The 22,613-nt window shown below is 44.2% G+C and overlaps 1 protein-coding gene across 2 annotated transcripts in view; it reads left to right on the top strand.

The window, feature by feature from the left end:
• The first annotated feature begins 13,368 nt into the window (after nt 1-13,368).
• The window catches only part of CCDC126 (coiled-coil domain containing 126), a 43,042-nt gene continuing 33,797 nt past the window's right edge, over nt 13,369-22,613 (top strand). The window contains exons 1-2 of one of the 2 annotated variants that reach the window (XM_075828657.1): nt 13,369-13,725; nt 17,403-17,479. The gene's annotated coding sequence lies outside the window, so the exon portion shown is untranslated. Of the gene's footprint in view, nt 13,726-17,402; nt 17,480-20,371; nt 20,518-22,613 lie in introns of those variants that run through there. The other variant, XM_075828655.1, reaches the window with a different exon arrangement.

The raw sequence follows: 22,613 nt of genomic DNA, 5'->3' as shown, positions 1-22,613 counted from the left end.
CAGGGGTATGCTGTGTAAAATAACCATTAGCAAGAGGAGTGGAGTCGATACCCACTACCGGGACAGGTTTAGCCAAATCAATTAATGGCATAGCTAGAGACAGCAAATTCCACAGACATAATATTAGCAGAAGACCCTGAATCCACAAAGGCACTGCCGGTAGCAGACCTACCACCAAAAGAGACCTGAAAGGGAAGCAAGATTTTATTACGTTTCATATTTACGGGAAATACCTGTGCGCCCAAGTGACCTCCCCGATGGTCACTTAGGCGCGGAAGTTCTTCCGGCTGCTTATTCTTACGCCTAGGACAGTTGTTCACTTTATGCTTGTCATCCCCACAGTAGAAGCAGAAACCATTCTTCCTGCAGAACTCTCTACGTTGTTGGGGGGACACGGAGGCCCCGAGTTGCATAGGTACCTCCAAGTCTTCCGTGGAAGAATGAAGCAACGGAACCTCGGGAGGCATCATAGGGGAGTCAGAGGAGAAAACACAAACACGTTCAAGTCGTCGTTCGCTGAGACGTCGGTCAAGTCGTACCGCTAAAGCCATAACCTGATCTAGGGAGTAGGAAGAGGGATAGCTAACTAGCAGGTCTTTCAGGGCGTTCGACAGACCCAATCTAAACTGGCACCTTAAGGCAGGGTCATTCCACCGAGAAGCTACGCGCCACTTCCTAAAGTCAGAACAATACTCCTCAACAGGTCTCTTACCCTGACGTAAGGTCACCAGCTGACTCTCGGCAAAGGCAGTCTTGTCAGTCTCGTCATAAATGAGCCCGAGAGCAGAAAAGAAAAGAACAACGGAGAAAAGTTCAGGGGCGTCAGGAGCCAAGGAGAAGGCCCATTCTTGGGGACCGTCCTGGAGCCGGGACATAATTATACCCACCCGCTGGCTCTCAGAACCAGAGGAGTGGGGCTTTAAGCGAAAATAGAGCCTACAACTTTCCCGAAAGGAGAAAAAGGTCTTCCGGTCCCCTGAGAACCGGTCGGGCAACTTGAGGTGGGGTTCAAGAGGTGAGGTGAGGGGCACTACCAGGGTAGCATCAGGCTGGTTGTCCCTCTCAGCCAGGGCCTGGACCTGTAGGGAGAGGCCCTGCATTTGCTGAGCCAGGGTCTCAAGAGGGTCCATAGTAGTGTCAGGGACCAGGGTAGACTAGGTATATGGGCTTGTGATTATGTAATGTCGGGGTAGGGAGACAGACAGGTGAGCCCTAATCTACCCGCCACTCAGTCCCTGCCTACTTGCAACGACCCGCCCTAGGCGTCGGGGTACAACTGGGCGACGGTCCCTACACTCAATAGGTGCACGACAGACAAACAGACAAGGGTACAAAGAAGCCAGGGAAATGGGGAAGCTGCCCACGGGGACACCGTGAGCAACAAGCGAAGTGAACGAGCCGAGTCAAACCAGGAGATGAGCGAGGTACAAAAACGCAGAGCAGAAGAGTGGTCAGTAAAGCCAAGGTCAATCACAAGCAGAGGATCAGTAGTTCAAGAAGCTGCAGCAGGGCCAGGAAACCAGCAGAGAAGAATCACAAGCAAAGGAGGAACAGGAAAGGCAGGTATAAATAGACAGAGGGCAGGAGCTAGCTCCGTCTGGCCAGGCTGTGATAGGCTCTCCCACTCCTAAGCCTGCCATCCTGGGTGGTGGAAGATGGAGTCAGTCTCACAGACATAGAAGCAGGTGCAGACTGATTAACTATGGGCGTCGACACAGAAGTTGTGTCTGGCAGATTCTTTACACATTCCTAAAAGCAGCAAAGAGTGATAGAACCCAGACATTTATACCCAAACATCGGGCCAAAGATAACAAACTAAGGATCATCACGGCTTATAACAGTCAATGGAAGGACATCACCAAGATATTGAATAGAAATTGGAATATCTTATTATGTGAACCTAAGCTCATTCCACATATCACTGAGAGACCCCTCTTAACAGCGAGAAGAGCCCGTAATCTGAGGGACCGAGTAACACGAAGTCACTTTTTAAGACCAACGACACACCTAGGTAGAGGAGCTAAGTTTATAGGCTCATACGCATGTGGGGATTGCAATATATGCCAATTTGTTAATTCTAGTGATATATTCACAGATCCAATTGACAAAAAGCAATATCCACTCAAGTCGTACATTAACTGTCGAACCAAGAATGTTATTTATGCAATTACTTGCTCTTGTCCCAAGGTTTACATAGGTCAAACAAGCCAAGAATTGCGCAAAAGAATACAGCACCACTTATCAACCATCAGATTGGCAGACAGAGATGCCAAACAAAACAAGATCTTGACTTCGGTGGCTTCACATTTTTTGCAGGCACACAAAGGTAAGACCTCTAGTCTCAAAGTGATTGGGTTGGAACATATACAGACAAATATTAGAGGGGGTAATACAGTCCCCAGACTTCTGCAACATGAAGCTAGGTGGATTTATAACGTTAAATGTATTTCTCCTAGGGGCGTCCTCTGCTGTAACTACCACAGACAGAGTAACGAAGTGCAGAGATTGCGAATAGACATCCCGTGGAATGTCTATTCACTGTCTAAACACTTCAGTATCGTTAATGTGTTAGTGTAAGACAGCGCATAGCGATCTAAAAGGATCCCTAAGCGCTGCCTAAATGAATGGAGAGGAGTGCATGACGCTGATTGGTCAGTGTCATACACTCCTCTGTACAACGCCCACTTGGTCGAAAGTAAAAACACGCCCACTTGGGCATTAAGACACTCATTAGCATAAATCTAAAATCACTAATAAAGTGGTGAAAATAGATAGTTTTTTTAAAATAAAAAGCACTGCTGTCACCTACATTATAGCGCCGATCTCCTTATGTAGGAGATAGGGCACTTATAATGTGACTCAGGATCATACCATAAGATACCGGCTACTGAGAATAGTGCATAAACAAGCAAGGTACCTGCAGCAGGTAATGAGTAGTGGAAAGAGTTTCTATGAACGTTTGCCTGCCCGATAATTGCCCAGTGTAAAAGGGCCTTTACTTTCATTCAGATGGATAGGCTCTGCTATAACCATGATGATCCTACAAAAAAAACAGTCAAAAATGTATCAAAATAATAATAATTTAATTCATCATGATAAAACATATTAAAATGCAGAGAATCACATACAATATAGCGGACAGTGGACTGGCTGTATAGTGTAAGAAAACATATACACGCAATTAAGATCACACATCAGCATGACAATGGGATGCCACCAGTGGCGGATTAAGTAGACGATGGGCCCTGGGCTGTTACCCAAACTTGGGCCCCCCTTGCGCACCGCCACCCTGCCGTGCCTTAACTATTTTTAACACTACCTTTTTGGGCAAGCATTAACAAATGGGTGTTATGGATTCCCCTTGTCACAGGGCTGTGTCCCTACATACTGACAGTATCACACTGTGCAGGGACACATCCTCCTGACAAGGGGAATTGTCTATCAGTCCTGGACTGCAGAAAGACTTTTTGTGAAATACAAGGATTTCCTATAATAAAAATTTCAGGTGAGGTGACAGATTCTCCATAAATCTAGTGACTCACATGTGACGACGTCTCAGATTCTAGTAGTTTTTTTCCTCTTTTCTTCTCCATCCGGTCCAGAGCTCATGACGACGTCTCCCGGCCATGACTGATTTCTGCAGAATTTGGCACTCGGATGTCTTCGACTCCTCACTTTTCCAACATTTCCACACCTATAAATGAAAATAAAGTTATCATGGTGCCACATAGTGTGCCCCTAAATATAATAGCACAAAAGACTGCGTGCCTGAATATAATAATACCACACACTGTAAAACACCACATACACACAGCCCCCTGTACATAGTGCCACACACAGCCCGCTGTACATAGTGCCACACACAGTCCCCTGCACATAGTGCCACACACAGTCCCCTGCACATAGTGCCACACACAGACCACATGCACATAGTGCCACACAGTCCCCTGTACATAGTGCCACACACAGCCCCTGTACATAGTGCCACACACAGCCCCCTGTACATAGCGCCACACACAGCCCCCTGTACATAGTGCCACACACAGCCCCCTGTACATAGTGCCACACACAGCCCCTGTGGATATTACAGCCCCCCATAGATAACGCCACACACAGTCCCCTGTACATAGCGCCACACACAGCCTCCTGTACATAGCGCCACACACAGCCCCCTGTACATAGTGCCACACACAGCCCTCTGTACATAGTGCCACACACAGCCCCTGTGGATATTACAGCCCTCCATAGATAGCGCCACACACAGCCCTCTGTACATAGCGCCACACACAGCCCCCTGTACATAGCGCCACACACAGCCTCCTGTACATAGCGCCACACACAGCCCCCTGTACATAGTGCAACACACAGCCCCTGTACATAGTGCCACACACAGCCCCCTGTACATAGTGCCACACACAGCCCCCTGTAAATAGTGGCACACACAGCCCCCTGTACATAGTGCCACACACAGCCCCCTGTACATAGTGCCACACATGGCCCCCTGTACATAGTGCCACACACAGCCCCTGTGGATATTACACCCCCCATACATAGCGCCACACACAGCCCCCTGTAGATATCACACATCTCCCCCTATAGAGAGCGTTACACACAGCCCCCTATAGATACAAATTAATATCCCCCCCAAATGGAAATCTTTAGCAAAGTTTCCATCACCATTGAGATCAATGGTGATGCAAACGGTAGCTAAGGTTTCCATTTGCCTTTCCATTGAGGGGTTAACCAGATGGAAACCCTCAACGGAAGGGCAGCGGTGATGTGAACAGGGCCTTAGATACAGGGCCTTAGATACAGGGCCCATGTGCATGTTTTATACTGTTTGTTGGACCCTGTATCTAAGCCTAATGTAGGCTTAGATACAGGGTCCAGCAGACAGTATTCTTATGCAGTATAAGCTGGGCCCTGTATCTAAGCCTAACACACTTTAGGCTTAGATACAGGCTTTAAAGGTTTAAACATTGATGGCCTACCTTCAGTATAGGCGATCAATAGCTGATGAGTTGGGCTCAGACCCGATGCTATGCAGTTAGGACCTGCGGCCGAAGAGGAGGTAAGTTTAGTTTTATTGTTTTGCTGATGAGTTTGGGTCAGACACCCGGGACCCCCGCCAATTAGCTGTTTTGAAGGGGTTGCAGCCGCCCGTACGAGTGCTGCTTCCCCTTCATTTCCCTCACTTGCTCACTGTGAGTCGCTGACACGTCCATGTCAGCGATCCAGTGTGAGAAAGTGACCGGAATGAAGGGGAAGTAGCGCTCGTACGAGCGGCTGCAACCCCTTCAAAACAGCTGATTTGCGAGAGTCCCGGGTGTCTGACCCCAACTCATCAGCAAAACAATAAAACTAAACTTACCTCCTCTTCGGCCGCAGGTCCTCACTGCATCAACTGTTGGGACGCTGTGCGCGGTGCATAGCATCGTGACGTTATGCGCTGCGCACAGCGCTGTGACGTCACAACATCCGATGCGCTCCAGGAAGAGGAGGGGTAAGTACTGTCAGTTACTATAGTAACAGGGGCCCGTGTAGTTTATTATATAGGCCCCAGTTACTATAGTAACTTTTCATTGATGTGTGAATGTGGCCTCCGCTAGCACCGGGGCCCCCTCCGGTGCTAGCGACGCCACACCGGGCATGAGGGGGGCCGTTCGATCATGGGTGGTATGGACGGCCATGGGCCCCCCGGGAGCCTTGGGCCCCGGGCGGCCGCCTGAACCGCCCTAATGATAATTCGCCACTGGATACCACAGCTCTCTTCTGATTGTTATGCGTGGCTTGCTGCAGGATCGAGACCAGGCATGTGACATCATCTTTTAGGGTACGAACACACACAGCGTAATCACTGCAGATGTTGTGCAACGGATTAATTTCAGAAAATCTGCTGCGTATTACTGTAGCAGCAGTGTGGGTGAGATTCCAACAAATCTCGTCCCCACACTGCGGAAAAATGCTGCAGAAAAAAACACACAAAAATTGACCTGCGGTGTGGTTCCTCAACTGCAGCATGTCAATTAATGCTGCAATATCGCAGCTCTTCTGTTGTGGGTTTTCACATTGAATTCAATGGGGTGCTTAAACATGCAACAAAGTGGTGTGTTGCGATGTTTGCCGCAGAATCACAGTGATTCCCGCCGCAAAAATCGCAAGTAAGAAAAAAAAAAAATTAAGTTATACTCACCCAGAGTTCCCTGCTTCTTCTCCAGTCCGGCCTCCCTTGATGACGTTGCAGGCCATGTGAACGTTGCAGCCAGTAACAGGCTACAGCGGTCACATGGCCTGCAACGTCATCCAGGGAGGCCGGAGCAGACTTCATAGGAGGGAGGGGGTAAATATGTGCAATAATTTCCGCAGCGGAATTTACGCCAAAAAAAATGCACCTCAGTGTGGTGTGGGTTTTCGTCGGACGGCATTCCCTGCGGTGTTCAGGGCGGATACACTGCACAGCTTGACACAGCCTATCCCACCTCGAATACGCTGTATGAGTTCCTACCCTCAAAGGGAAACTGGTCCTGGAATTCCTTGCTTGGTTATCAGCCCTGGTGGTGAGTATCATGGCGTTTGTTCCTGTTGTTCCCTGTAATTTTCCTGTGTTTAACACGGCTTTCAACTTGACCTTGAACTGGTGTACCGACCTCTGGTCTAAACTTGACCTTGTCTACTGATACCAAATAATGGACCTGACGATACGTGCCTGTTACATGCCCGGATCTGTTTGATCACAAAATTTTTCATACCCGACATCTGCAGCTCGATACTCTATTAAGGACTATCCTGGGCACGATGACCTGGGAATTTTACTGGCAAAATCCATACCTCCTTTTGGGAGTGTAGGATGCAGAATGGAGGATTTCTTAGATTCCGCACTCCAGGTTAGCCTGGTTGCTCAATAACGGTCTCAGTCATTCATTGCCCGTTTGCTGCCATATCGTCCCTTCCTGCGCTGGAGCGCAACTACTTCTCTGACAAGTCTGCAAGGTGTCGCTGAAGTTTATTTCTGCTACACTTGTGGTACTCTGCGTCATTATCATTTTCTTACGAAGGAAACAGCCAAAACTCTCATTGGTGCTCTGATTCACTCTCGTCTTGACTACTGTAACTCATTACTAGTCGGTCTTCCCCTCACTAAAGTCTCGCCTCTCCAATCTATCCTCAATGAAATAGCCAGGCTCATATTTATGACCAACCGCTACACCAACGCCTCTAATCTGTGCCAGTCACTGCACTGGTTGCCCATCCCCTTCAGAATAAAATTCAAACTTATTACTCTTACCCACTATTACGCTCTCCACAGTGCACCTCCTTACATCTCCTCCCTCATCTCTGTCTACCACCCTACTCGGGCTCTACATTCTGCTAAAGACCTTAGATTAAAATCCTCTATAATCCGAACCTCCCAATCCCGTCTCCAAGATTTTTCTCGTGCTGCACCAGCCCTCTGGAATGTGCTACCCCAGACAATCAGATTAATTCCCAATATCCACAGTTTTAAACGTGCCCTGAAAACACATCTATTTAGACAGGCCTATAACATTCCCTAATCTGACTCCTTCCCATGGCCCCCCTTTTAGATTAGTCATCAGAATAAGATTCCCTCACACTTCTCTTCATGTCCGTCATACACGGATACTGGCTGGTGACCGGCTCATGCAGCTTTATGTATACCACCCCATGTGTATAAAAAATGGCTGGACCATTATACTGAACAAACACTGTTACACTTTGTGTCTCCTTTATTTCCTCATAGATTGTAAGCTCTTGCGAGCAGGGTCCTCACTCTCCTGGTTTGAATTGTAAATTAACTTTGTCACTATGTAATGTCTGATATTGTCTGTTTATGTTCCCTCTAAATTGTAAAGTGCTGCATAATATGTTGGCGCTATATAAATAAAGATTATTATTATTATTGTCCCTGAGACATCACCCAAGTTCCAACTGCGCTAGCTGGGGACTGGCATCCAAGAGGACTTGTGGGCTTATAGTCTAATACACTTTGCTAATCGTCTTAATAAAAATGTCCTACCATATTGTATCTATAACTGCTATACAGATCTATGCATCTCCATGGTAACAGACAACAAACAAACACTGTGTAGCCTGATCCTGCAGTTATGCCACCTTCCATCTGTACTGTACCTCTTGCTACTATACCAAGTGTACGTTAGGAAGTAGTAGTGAATAGATAAAACGTAGTATGTGTGCAGAATCAGACTATATATGATTTGTTTGTTGTCTGGTACCATGGAGACATAAATCTGCATAGAAGCTGTAGACACAAAACAGTATTATATTTTTAACAGAGTTGCCTAATTTTTCATTATGCAGGTGTACTCTAAAGGTGTGGTCTCATGAAGACAGCCCCTGTCCATATGCCCTACTAGGGCAAATAAACGTCAGTATAGAGTGGGTAACCTCTCCTTGTCCACTGTTTTTTGCATCTTTACCTTAAAAAAAAACAATGCCATGTATAAATGTACAGTACTGTGCAAAAGTTTCACTTCCCGGATAACCCCTTTAAATACATGAAAAAGGAGACAATTTTGTGCAAAATGTAATCACATTGAAATGTAGAAACTTGTTTTAATATCTATTCCCAAAAAGATGAGGAAAACGTACAGAAAATAACAGACTGGTGTGAACACAGTCCAAATGTCATATCTGCAGGCAGTGGTGTTCTTATTCTATCATATGCAGTATATGGTATTTGGGCTCTGTTCACACCAGTCTGTTGTTTTTTTGTATGTTTTCCTCCACTTTTTGTAAACAGATATTAAAACAAGTTTCTTTATTTTAATGTGATTACATTTTGCACAAAATTGTCTCCTTTTTCATGTGTTTTAAAGGGGTTATTCGGGAAGTGAAATTTTTTTCTTAGGGTCTGCAAATAAAATAAATAAAATGAAAAATCAATACCTACCTATCCTTGCACCCGGCGATCCAGCGCTGTGCCTCCAGCGGCTGTCCCGGTCCTTTTTTACATTCACGTAGAATGTAACCGCTGCAGCCAATCAGAGGACTCAGCGGGGCTCTCATGTGACGAATCGTATTTCTGTCATAATGCCAGAAATACAACATATGGCCGCTGACACCTCTGATTGGCTGCAGAGGTCATATGCTGCATGTATGTAAATAAACAGCGGGACTGCCACCTGAGCGACTACGCTGGATCGCCGGGGGCAAGGATAGGTGAGTATTACTTTTTTGGCTTGTTTAATTATTTTGAAGTCAATGGAATGATGGATGCGACAGATAGGAACAACAGATGAGACAAAAGCAATACCTACCTATCCTCGCACCCGGCAATCCAGCGCTGTGGCTCCGGTGGCTGTCCCTGTGCTTTTTTACATGCATGTAGAATGTAACCGCTGCAGCAAAACAGAGGACTCAGCGGGGCTCTCGGGTGACTTATCGTATTTCTGTCGTAATGCCAGAAATACAACATACGGCCGCTGACCCCTCTGATTGGCTGCAGCGGTCATATGCTACGTGTATGTAAATAAACAGCGGGACTGCCACATGAGCAACAGAGCTGGATCGCCGGGGGCAAGGATAGGTGAGTATTGCTCTTTTTTCTTATTTATTTAATAATTTTGAAGTCAATGGAATGATGGATGCGATAGATAGGAGCAATAGATAAGACAGATCACTTTGTTGTCTAATTTGTTCTATGCCTTGCCTAATTGATTTAAATGTAAAAAACAAGATAAAAGACAGACTTTATTCCATTACTATTTAGTGCGAAAAAATGTTTTTTCCATCCGTAGATGTTTACATTAAAATCTGCGGGACTGTGGATGGATAAAATTGACGTTTCAATGGATTCAAAAAGTTTCACCCAATAGTGAATAGGAAAGAACACCAGCTAAAGAATATACATTCTATTTTTCTCTGTAAGTCATGAAATATCTCCCAAATTGTTATTATGGTGCCATCTTGTGGCTATCCTGAATATTTAAACAAGTCTAAGCAGCTTGCATATTCTGCCTCATGCACATGGCAGAGCAGTGAACAGAAGGCTGTACGGTGGCACATGGTGTCGTGTGTAGCTTTATATAATAGAGCTGCAGGGACTTTGTGTAAAGCACTACCATGCTTCGGAAAGAAATGCTCTGTACATATGGCATCCAATGAAGTATGGAATCTGGCAGAAAAAAAACTCTAAATGAAATTGGGAGGCATACACAGGAACAGCAAGCATGCACCTCTGTGGGTGCCTATTTATGGCTCTACAACACGGATATATGCACTACAACCGTGTGCATGATGCCTCTTGCTTCATTTAATTTTATCCCGTCATATGAAAGCAGAAAAACCTTTTCTGTGCCAAAACGAATTGGATTACGTTATTTGAGTGCAAATTATTTTTTTTTCCAAAAAGTAGCATTTCCTGCTTCCACATGCCAAAAGTGTGTGGACTTTATCACAAAAGTTTAGGGGAAAAAAACCTCTGATAAACGCTGTGAGTGAAGCCGGCTTAAAGGTGAAGGGATGATAGAACTGCAAGTTTAACCCGTTCATGACCAAGGGTCATTGATGCCCCTGTGTCCAGGTCAAATTTTCCATTTTCGATATGCGCTTCTAATATCTTTGCAACCGCTTTGAATATCACAACTATTTTTACTTTGCTTTTTTTTACAAGACTCATGAGGCTTTTATTTTTTAGATTAGTTTAATTAATTCTGTGTTTTCAATTTTTATTATGAGCAGGCAAATCACAAAAAATGTGAAAACAAACTTTTTTGAAATGTTATATATATATATATACACACACAAATATAAATAAGCAGCACTCAACGTCAAATTCCCAAACGTTAGTGGGTGCAAGCAGGCAATCCCGATCCGTGGATTGTGAGATATAAATAGAAGAAATCCCACAGCACTCCGATGAATCAAAAAGATGTAGTTTTATTCAGTCAACAAAGCTGAAACGTTTCCGTCCTGCTATAGGACCTTTTTCAAGCATGGTGATGAATGGTGCATGGTGCTACATCAATACATGCAGTATATAAAGTGTATGTCTCATTAACATAATAATAGATCATTAACAAAGTGTGCATTCAGATATTGTACAAAATATAAACAATTATAAAAAGACATCTGGTACAATAAATGTAATTGCGTGAAGTGATAAATATTCAGTGATAAAAATATACATACATTTAAAAATAAGCGTATTTAAGCTTGATCAGCATTTAATAAAAAATGCAACCATATGAATAGGAGCTGGAGTTACAAGGCCACTTACCAATCCTGGAATATGTATGTAAATTCAGAATTTCAATTTCGCTGTAAATATCGTAATATTTGCATACCTTTTGTTCCATACAGCTGGTACCTACATTCCATTATGGAACATATTTCTACTACTAACAGCCAACATTGAGGCAGACATCGCAAGGATTTTGAGTGGAGCTGAAGGTGATGTGTCCTTTTTGAGTGTACGCTCAACATTGGATGTGAAATAGACTTTGGAAGCAGAGTCAAAGCGACTTGTAAATGCGGAATTACATCTTTTAACTTTGGGTGGATACTACAGGAACCATATGATCTCACGTGGGATGAGATCTCAAGCAAAACCGTCTATGTATATGCATCATGACAAATTCCGCTTGAAACATGAACAGCTCTCTAGCAAGTATGCTCTTGAGGTCATTTTATTGAACAAGGATTCTCTCCAAAGAGATTTAACTTCATTGAAACTCAGGATCCAAGAACTTGAGGATACTTTTAAAAAATTGGTTCCTATGGAGGACTTCAACACATATACAGAAAAGTTGCGTACACTACCGTTCAAAAATTTGGGGTCACCGAGACAATTTTGTGTTTTCCATGAAAACTCACACTTATATTTATCAAATGAGTTGCAAAATGACTAGAAAATATAGTCAAGACATTGACAAGGTTAGAAAAAATTATTTTTATATGAAATAATAATTTTCTCCTTCAAACTTTGCTTTCGTCAAAGAATGCTCCATTTGCAGCAATTACAGCATTGCAGACCTTTGGCATTCTAGCTGTTAATTTGCTGAGGTAATCGGGAGAAATTTCACCCCATGCTTCCAGAAGCCCCTCCCACAAGTTGGATTGGCTTGATGGGCACTTCTTGCGTACCATACGGTCAAGCTGCTCCCACAACAGCTCTATGGGGTGACTGCGCTGGCCACTCCATTACAGATAGAATACCAGCTGCCTGCTTCTTCCCTAAATAGTTCTTGCATAATTTGGAGGTGTGCTTTGGGTCATTGTCCTGTTGTAGGATGAAATTGGCTCCAATCAAGCGCTGTCCATAGGGTATGGCATGGCGTTGCAAAATGGATGGATAGCCTTCCTTATTCAAAATCCCTTTTACCTTGTACAAATCTCCCACTTTACCAGCACCAAAGCAACCCCAGACCATCACATTACCTCCACCATGCTTGACAGATGGCGTCAGGCACTCTTCCAGCATCTTTTCAGTTGTTCTGCGTCTCACAAATGTTCTTCTGTGTGATCCAAACACCTCAAACTTCAATTTGTCTGTCCATAACACTTTTTCCAATCTTCCTATGTCCAATGTCTGTGTGCTTTTGCCCATATTAATCTTTTCCTTTTATTAGCCAGTCTCAGATATGGCTTTTCCTTTGCCACTCTGCCCTGAAGGCCAGCATACCGGAGTCGCCACTTCACTGTAGACGTTGACACTGGCGTTTTGCGGGTACTATTTAATGAAGCTGCCAGTTGAGGACCTGTGAGGCGTCTATTTCTCAAACTACAGACTCTAATGTACTTGTCTTGTTGCTCAGTTGTGCAGCGGGGCCTCCCACTTCACCTTTCTACTCTGGTTAGAGCCTGTGTGTGCTGTCCTCTGAAGGGAGTAGTACACACCGTTGTAGGAAATCTTCAGTTTCTTGGCAATTTCTCGCATGCAATAGCCTTCATTTCTAAGAACAAGAATAGACTGTCGAGTTTCACATGAAAGCTGTCTTTTTCTAGCCATTTTGAGAGTTTAATCGAACCCACAAAATGTAATGCTCCAGATTCTCAACTAGCTCAAAGGAAGGTCAGTTTTATAGCTCCTCTAAACAGCAAAACTGTTTACAGCAGTACTAACATAATTGCACAAGGGTTTTCAAGTGTTTTCTAATCATCCATTAGCCTTCTAACACAGTTAGCAAACACAATGTACCATTAGAACACTCCAGTGATGGTTGCTGGAAATGGGCCTCTATACACCTATGTAGATATTGCATTAAAAACCAGATGTTTGCAGCTAGAATAGTCATTTAGCACATTAACAATGCATAGAGTGTACTTCTGATTAATTTAATGTTATCTTCATTGAAAAAAAACTGTGCTTTTCTTTCAAAAATAAGGAAATTTCTAAGTGACCCTAAACTTTTAAACGGTAGTGTATATCCATGAATAAGCTCAGATCTGAGACGGAGGAAACAAAAAAGAGAAAATGGTATCGAGACCAGATGGATTACAAGACAGGACGAGTCTATAATTCCACATTCGGCCCTACAAAAAAAAGATCGGAAGAGGCACGATTTTGACAAAGTTACTGAAGTTCGCATGAACAAGGCCCAAATACAGAAGATTTTTTAAGCAGTATCGACACACAGAGCAGGCTGAAGGAGGAATAGAGCAAGGAAGAACCCACCATCAGAGAAATTCATGGCTACAAGGAACGAGGAATACCTTCAACAGGGGGAAGCATCTTCAGAAACAGTGGTAAATATTTAATCTACTGATTTGACACCCACACAATTGAAGGACTGTCCTTTTGTCCCAGCCAAACTATGGGCTGGTTTGGTTTGGTGTTAGATCTGTACAACTTTATTAGGAGCTTAAAACTTAAAGTTTGGTTTGATTCATGGGATGTGGATATTGATTCTAGAATTGTTAATAGTGAATTTTGTCTTAACAGTTTTTGATTACATAATAAAAGTAATTTTCAGCCACCAGTATTAGAGCATCCTATAGAGGCATATATTGATTTGGTTAAAAAAGATATTGAAATACTGCGTATTGGGAGTCAGGATAAGGGTTTGAAACATCATAATGTTATGACTATGTAAATGTTAGCTATTGAGGAATTGGTCCATAACCACGACCTTACCATAAAACCCACGGATATGGGTGGTGCGGTCGTGGTTATGGACACCACTATATATATGAAGGAGGCATATAAACAGTTACAAGACGGGAATATCTATAGATTACTGACTAGTGATCCAAAATTTGACATATACATACAGAGAAAAAAATCTTAACTTTCGTTAATCAGGCTCTTGAGGTTATTGACCTTGCCCTAAAAAGATTTCTCATTATTGAACATCCTAAATCACCCTGTTTATATTTCTTACCCAAAATTCATAAATGTCTTATTAACCATCCGGGTCGCCCAATTCTATGGGGCAGAGGCTCAATATTGATTAATATTTCCATCTTTATAGACAGAGCATTGAGGAATTTTTCCACTGATACCTGATCGTACATCAGAGACACTTCAGACTTTATCTGTAAACTTAAACAGATGACACCACCTCGGGGTGCAGTGCTTGTCTCCTTTGACGTTGTGTCACTCTACACATCCATTAATCCTTTAGGGGGGTGGAGGCTGTTGTTGACATCAGAATATAGTGCACCATGTTGTGAACTGATCATTTCCCTTCTTGAACTCATATTGACCTCCAACTACTTTTCATTTGATGATAAGTTTTATTTACAACAGAGGGGGACGGCCATGGGGTCCAACATGGCTCCAACATATGCCAACATATTTGTTGATGTGATGGAGGAGCTGTCAATCTATGTATCCCACCACTTCACTCATGTTTTGAGGTGGTGGCGATAATAGATGACATCTTCCTCATCTGGACGGATACGGAGGAATCTTTATTAGCGTTCCACACTTTTTTTAATCAGATAGATCCAGATATTCAATTTACTGTTACTTATTCTACTGAGAAAATCCAATTTTTGGATGTTTCAGTGAATATTAGAGACTATGTCCTTCACACTAATCTCTATACTAAATAAACCGACCGTAACACACTACTTAAGTTTGAGAGCTGCCATCCGAAGAAAATGGTGTGCTCCCTCCCATACAGTCAGATGCTTAGGGAAAGACGTATAGTGGATGATGATTCTGACCTAGACCAGACTTTAGATCAGATGGTCTTCAATTTTTCACAAAGTGGTTACCCAAGACAATTATTACACACTTATAGTGTAAAGAACGGGGTAGGGAGACAGACAGGTGAGCCCTAATCTACCCGCCACTCAGTCCCTGCCTACTTGCAACGGCCCGTCCTAGGCGACGGCGTACAACTAGGCGACGGTCCCTACTCTCACTATGTGCACAACAGACAAGGGTAAATAGAAGCTAAGGGAAATGGGGCAGATGCCCACGGCAACACCGTGAGCTACAAGAGTAGTGAACGAGCCGAGTCAAACCAGGAGTGTACGAGGTACCAAACGCAGAGCAGGAGAGTAGTCAGTAAAGCCAGTGTCAATATGAAGCAGAGGACAAATAGTTCAAGCAGCAGCAGAGCCAGGAAACAAGCAGAATCACAGGCAAAGGATAAGCAGGAAATGAAGGTATAAATAGACAGAGGGCGGGAGCTAGCTCCGTCTGGCCAGGCTGTGACAGGCTCTCCCACCCCTCAGCCCCCCAGTGGCATAAGTAGGAGTCACTTTATCAGACTTAGGAGCAGGTGCAGACTGACCAATCACGGGCGTCGACACAGAAGCTGTGTCTGGCAGATCCATCACATATAGAGACCAGATCAAAGATACATCTAGGGAGAGTCTCTTGGTGAACTCAAGACAGCCTAAATCAATACGTTGTGTTCCATTCGTCTCAATTTATAATGACCTGAGTGGTGAGGTGTCCAAAATTTTCAATAGACATTGGGGCATTATTAAGAACAGTTACATGTACATTGAGGCATTTAATAACACACCCCTTATGTCGTATAGACGCCCACAAAATTTACGTGACAAGTTAGTCAATAGTTGAATTAATAAAAGAGTAGGCCAACAAACTTTTCTTAGACCGAAAAAAAGTGGGACATTTTCTTTGCCTCCACTGTATCAATGGGTTCTTGTGTTGGGGTAATGTTTTTGTACATCCCCTTACACAAAGAGAACACAGGATTAAACATATCCTTACATGTGACTTTGATTGGGTGATCTATGTTCTTTGGTGTCCATGCTCACTTTTACATGTTGGTGAGACTACCGGTAGCAAAACACTCTGACCTGGGACACACTGAGAAGGGCCTTAGGTTCATGATATTAGAACATATCCCTAGCCCCTATAAGGGTGGAAATAGACATACATTATTACATAGATGTAAACTTAAAGAGGCTCTGTCACCAGATTTTGCAACCCCTATCTGCTATTGCAGCAGATAGGCGCTGCAATGTAGATTACAGTAACGTTTTTATTTTTTAAAAACAAGCATTTTTGGCCAAGTTATGGCCATTTTTGTATTTATGCAAATGAGGCTTGCAAAAGTACAACTGGGCGTGTTGAAAAGTAAAAGTACAACTGGGCGTGTATTATGTGCGTACATCGGGGCGTGTTTACTACTTTTACTAGCTGGGCGTTGTGATGAGAAGTATCATCCACTTCTCTTCAGAACGCCCAGCTTCTGGCAGTGCAGACACAGCCGTGTTCTCGAGAGATCACGCTGTGACGTCACTTCCCCAGGTCCTGCATCGTGTCAGACGAGCCGGCACCAGAGGCTACAGATGATTCTGCAGCAGCATCGGCGTTTGCAGGTAAATCGATGTAGCTACTTACCTGCAAACGCTGATGCTGCTGCAGAATCAACTGTAGCCTCTGGTGCCGATGTGGCCGACACGATGCAGGACCTGTGAGTGACGTCACAGATCTGCACTGCCAGAAGCTGGGCGTTCTGAAGAGAAGTGGATGATACTTCTCATCAGAAAGCCCAGCTAGTAAAATAGTAAACACGCCCCGATGTACGCACACAATACACGCCCAGTTGTGCTTTTACTTTTCAACACGCCCAGTTGTACTTTTGCAAGGCTCATTTGCATAAATACAAAAATGGCCATAACTTGGCCAAAAATGCTCGTTTTTTAAAAATAAAAACGTTACTGTAATCTACATTGCAGCGCCTATCTGCTGCAATAGCAGATAGGGGTTGCAAAATCTGGTGACAGAGCCTCTTTAAATGGATCTTCCTATTAGAATCTTTGAAACCAAAGGGCCTTAATGTGGAGCTTAATGTGGCGAGACTCTCAATTTGACATTCTTCTACCTGAATATTCCTCTTTAGCCTTGCGATGTCTTCTTCAGTGGATTTATATATGTGATACATGATATGTACATCCGTCTCTTATGTTTTTAATTTCCTGTTTTCTCTTTACAGAAGGCAACAGGTGTCACGGTGCGAGGTGTGAACCCACTGGGCCGTACCGCGTAGCGGGATGGCAGCTTGCCAAACCGGTAAGTACACAGTTCGATAGTTCAGCGAGAGTACCTGAGGCAATCGTAGGAAGTGGCGAGGCGGGCACGTCCAGGACCAGGCGGCGGGAAGTCGTCCGGTGAGGCGTAGCAGGTCAGCGTAGGCTGTAGCACAGCACGGCAAGTAGCACAGCACGAGCGTAGGCTGTAGAACAGCACGGCAAGTAGCACAGCACGGCAATAGCACTAGGTAGCACGAAAATAGGATACGGGATACAGGAGCAAGGTACACTGGGAGGCTGGAAGACACTGGGAGACTATAAGCAAGACGAACAATGGAAAACTAACAAAGCTCTGGCAAAGGGCAAGAGGGCAGAGCCCTTTTTATAGCCCAGGGCATCCTGGGCCAGATTGCAGGTTTACTGCAAAAACGCGCGCACTGGCCCTTTAAGGCCGTGTACACGCGGGCGCGTGCGCTCGCCGGAGACACTCAGAATCCAGAAGTGAGTTCCGGCGCCTGACTGGGGGACGACGCTGCAGGGAGGTAAGTGTCTGTGGTGTGAACTCCTTTTACTTTCAATCACTGCCCAACTCTGCCCAAAAGGGCTGCCCCTTCTCTCTTTCCAGCACTGATAAAGGGAAGGGGCTGCCGATTAGTGCAGAGAAAACGGGTCCGTAAATACGGGTGGAATACTGGTAATTTACAGCTCTCAAACGACGACGCGTAAATTGCAGGTCGTCGGCACAGTACGTCGGCAAACCCATTCAAATGAATGGGCAGATGTTTGCCGACGTATTTTCAGGCGTAAATCGAGGCATAATACGCCTCGTTTACGCCTGAAAATAGGTCGTGTGAACCCAGCCTAAGACACAATAGCACCCATGAGTTTAATTGAAAAACTAATAATTAAATGTTTATGACACTTAAATCCAATGTGCATAATAATTTGGAACACAGTGTATTGACATCAATGGGAGGCAGAGAAAGCGTATTTCGCTGAGTTTTTTGCCCAGAGCACTCAATGGCCGCGGGCGAAAAACGCTGCAAAAATCGCGGCAAACGACGTGCAGGAAGGACATAATCTGCCTCAAAATCCCAAACGGAATTTTGAGGCAGAATTTTCCTCCTGCAAGAAACTCTGTGTGAACACAGCCTTACTTTAGGCTATGTTCAAACAGAGTTTTTTTGCAGGCGGAATTTCTGCCTCAAAATTCCGCGGGCATAAAACGCCGCGAAATGTGCTTTCTCTGTCTCCCATTGAAGTTAATGGGAGGTCAGAGGCATAAACGCCCGAAGATAGGGCATGCCGCTTCTTTTTCTCGCGAGACGCTTTTACCGCTCGCGGGAAAAAGACACCTCCGCCTCCCATTGAAATCAATGGTAGGCATTTTGGGGCCATTTTTGACAAGTTTTTTGGCGTGGTTTCCACGTCAAAAAACTCTGTGTGAACCCAGCCTTAGGGTATGTGCACATGACCTATTTTCAGACGTAATTTGGGCGTTTTACGCCCCGAATTACGTCTGAAAAAACGGCTCCATTACGCCGACAAACATCTGCCCATTACTTTCAATGGGTTTTACGATGTACTGTGCCGACGACCTGTCATTTTACGTGTCGCTGTCAAAAGACAGCGTGTAAAAAGACGGCTCGTCAAAAGAAGTGCCGAACACTTCTTGGGACGTAATTGTAGCCGTTTTTCATTGACTCCAAATTACGTCCGAAAAATGCTGCGAAAAATGCGAGTTCATGCAATTACGTCTGAAATTCAGGAGCTGTTTTCTCCTGAAAACAGCTCCGTAATTTCAGATGTAATTGTCGTTGTCGTGTGCACATACCCTTAGGGTATGTTCACACGCAGAGTCAAAAACTTCTCAAAATACGGCGGTTTTCAAGAGAAAACAGCTCCTGATTTTCAGACGTTTTTTGTGCCACTCGCGATTTTTGCAGCACTTTTTACGGACGTTTTTGGAGGTTTTTTCAAGAGTCTATGGAAAACTGCTCCAAAAACGTCCCAAGAAGTGTCCTGCACTTCTTTTTCGCGGCCGTTTTTTTACAAGTAAAAAAACGCTGCGAAACAGTCTGTCGAAAAATAACGCCGTTTTCCCATTGAAATCAATGGGCAGATGTTTGGAGGCGTTCTGCTTCCGATTTTTCGGCCGTTTGCGGCCCGAAAAACGGGCGAAAATAGGCCGTGTGAACATACCATAATAAGGCCCTGTTCACACTGAGTTTTTTGGCGTGGAAACCGCTCCGCAAAACTCGTCAAAAACCGCCCGAAAATGCCTCCCAATGATTTCAATGGGAGGCGGACGAGTTTTTTTTACCACAAGCAAAAAAAACGTGTGGCGGTAAAAAAGAAGCAACATGACCTATCTTGAGGCGGTTTCCGCCTCCAAAACCCCATTTCAATCAGTCAGAAACGGGAAAAAAACGTCTCGACTAGTGTTTTGACGAGCTTTTGTCAAACCACTGTGCAAAAAACGTCTGGAGCAGTTATTGCAGGAGGAATTTTCCTCCTGCAAAAAACTTAGTGTGAACACAGCCTAACCATGACTGGTAAAGTATCTATAAGGCAGAACGCATTAATATTCTTTCTACTCTAATCAGGAAATGCATCCAAACCATCATGTAAATAATAAATACCACATGAAAGGAGTAGAGGTAGTAACGTGTATCCTTAGCTATACATTATAAGCCACGAGCACTAATTAAAAAATCCATAGCCTTCATAACTGCCCCTCAATAACAGCAATGACATGAACTGCCATCCCGGCACACACATTCCTCTCAGAATCACCCCAGCAATTACTGACAGGAAGAATTGAGGCACCGGGAGGGGGCGTAGAGATTCACCAATCACATGCTAGAATACAAACGGGGCAGTATAGATCAGCCAATAGCAGGCCGGCTTTCATTACTACCCAGGAAGAGTCTGTGCTCTCGCTGGATGTGCACTTGTCATTGTTTAGCGAGTGTTTAGCTGGAGCCCCGCACGGAGTAATGGCACAGCCCGGGCACCCAGGACCGGTGTGACCGCTACATTTATGGGCATACAGCGAACAGCCGGAGATTGAACTGGGTAAGAGGGTGATAGTGGTTGTAAGCGATGGTTACTTATACCGGTTGGTATCTGCACATCCAGTGCTGGTCACATCTTTTTCTCTTGTTTTAGAACTGTTTGGCGAAAAATATTTGCCAGCTCCATTATAATAGAAAGTGGGCACAAGTCTACAAGGTGCAGACGGTCTTATGTGTTATTTTTCCATCATGTTTATGAGTTTTATATGGAGGGGTAAAGACACATGTAGTGCCCAGCTTTGTAATGCACAGAAGATGTCAGTGCCATGTGTCAATAGTATCATTAATAGGACACGTTACTTATTGTTGGCATCTTACCATGTCCTTGTCTGGTATCTTTATAAAAAGTGATGTGTAAGGTCCTAAATATGGCGCAGCTTTGGGGGGGCTGAGGGGGTAACTGTAGGACAGGTGGTTGAGAGCCTCAGGGACCCCCCCCCCCTCTTGGGCACATGTAAAGTAGTTCTATAAACTAGACCACCCTTTAAACCCACACGGCGAGCAACAAAGATGTTCATAATAGTTTAGTTCTTATCAGAAGGTTAGTGGAGGTCGTGAAAAATTATCTCCATTTACCGGCCATTTGTATTTGTCATGATATTGGGACGTGGTCCGACTACTAGGTGGTTAATCAAACGTCCTTGTGAAATATTGAGTTTCATGAATGTATTCTTCCATTGTTTATATTTGTTTCTTGGAATGTGCTGTATTGTGCTAGCCTGTTAAAGTTTAATGAGAGATAAGGAGAGTGATTCTCCTTCAGCGCAGTGCTTTTTATTTTTTGCTTTCATTTGTTTTCAAGATCTTTTCTTGCTGCTGAAACACTTACACCAGGTTCTCAGGCTTTTTATAGCCAGAAAATGGGGTGGAAGCAGAAAAAGTATGTCTTCCCTTTTTATAGATCCCTCCCTTTTGGGATCTAATACTGGTTTTGGCTACAGAAAACTGCGTGAACCTCATCCTCAAAGGGTTCTCCAAAAACAAAATTGTTGCACTTAGATCAAGCAAGGGATGTTCTGAAATTATACTTTCACCTACAAGTTGGCCCCCATAAGGACATTTTTTACATGTTTTCTGTGCAGAAACCAATTGCAGCAGTTTTAGAATTCTGGAGCACTCCTTTAAGTTATAAGGGTTGTCTCAAAACCGACTCGGCAGACATGATCAGTTACAATTGACATGTTGCAGATAAAAAAAAAAAAAGCAACACAGGCCATTTTCCAGATGGAAAGCTTCTGCAGCATGTAGATGAGATTTGTACAAATCTCATCCACTTTTAGGGTCCATTCACACGTTGTGTAACTAGTGCATATTTTCCTCAACAGGGTTAGGGGTTATTCAGACGAACGGGATAAATCACGCGCGCCGCACGGACCTATGTTCGTCTATGGGGCAGTGCAGACAGTTGCGTGATTTTTCCGCAGCGTGAGTCCGCAGCGAAAAAGTCACGACATGTCCGTTCATTTGGGCGTATTTCGCGCATCACGCACTCATTGAAGTCAATGGGTGCGTGAAAATCACGCATGCCTCACGGAAGCAATTCCGTGGGACGCGCGTGATTCGCGCAACAGCTGTGAAAAGGATGAATGAAAACAGAAAAGCACCCCGTGCTTTTCTGTTTACAAACATCCAAACGGAGTGTCATAATGATAGCGGCTGCGCGAAAAGCACGCAGCCGCGCATCATATGGGCTGACACACGCAGCTGTCAAGTGCCTTCTGCGCACGCAAAACGACGCTTTTTTTGCGCGAGCACACGCTCGTGTGAATCCGGCCTTCGTTGCAGCAAATACAGTAGCAGCAAAGTGAATGAGATAAAACAAAACTCATCCACACGCTGCGTAAATACTTAGCGGAAAAAACACTTACATTGACCTGCGGTGTGGAATTTTATTCCACAGCATGTCAATTGGATTTGTGTAAACCCTGCTTAATTGTTGCAGGTTTTCCCCATTTAATTCAATGGGGAGGTAAAACCTCCAACAACTAGCAGTTGTTGCATCTTTTGCGGCGGGTTCTCAGCAATTCCGCTGCAAAGAAACGCAAATCACAAAAAAAATAAAATGTTATACTTACCCAGGAGTCTGTGTTACTTCAT

This window comes from Rhinoderma darwinii, chromosome 5 (genome assembly GCF_050947455.1).
Source record: "Rhinoderma darwinii isolate aRhiDar2 chromosome 5, aRhiDar2.hap1, whole genome shotgun sequence".
Lineage (NCBI taxonomy): Eukaryota > Metazoa > Chordata > Amphibia > Anura > Rhinodermatidae > Rhinoderma > Rhinoderma darwinii.
This window is presented reverse-complemented; position numbering and strand designations above follow the sequence as displayed.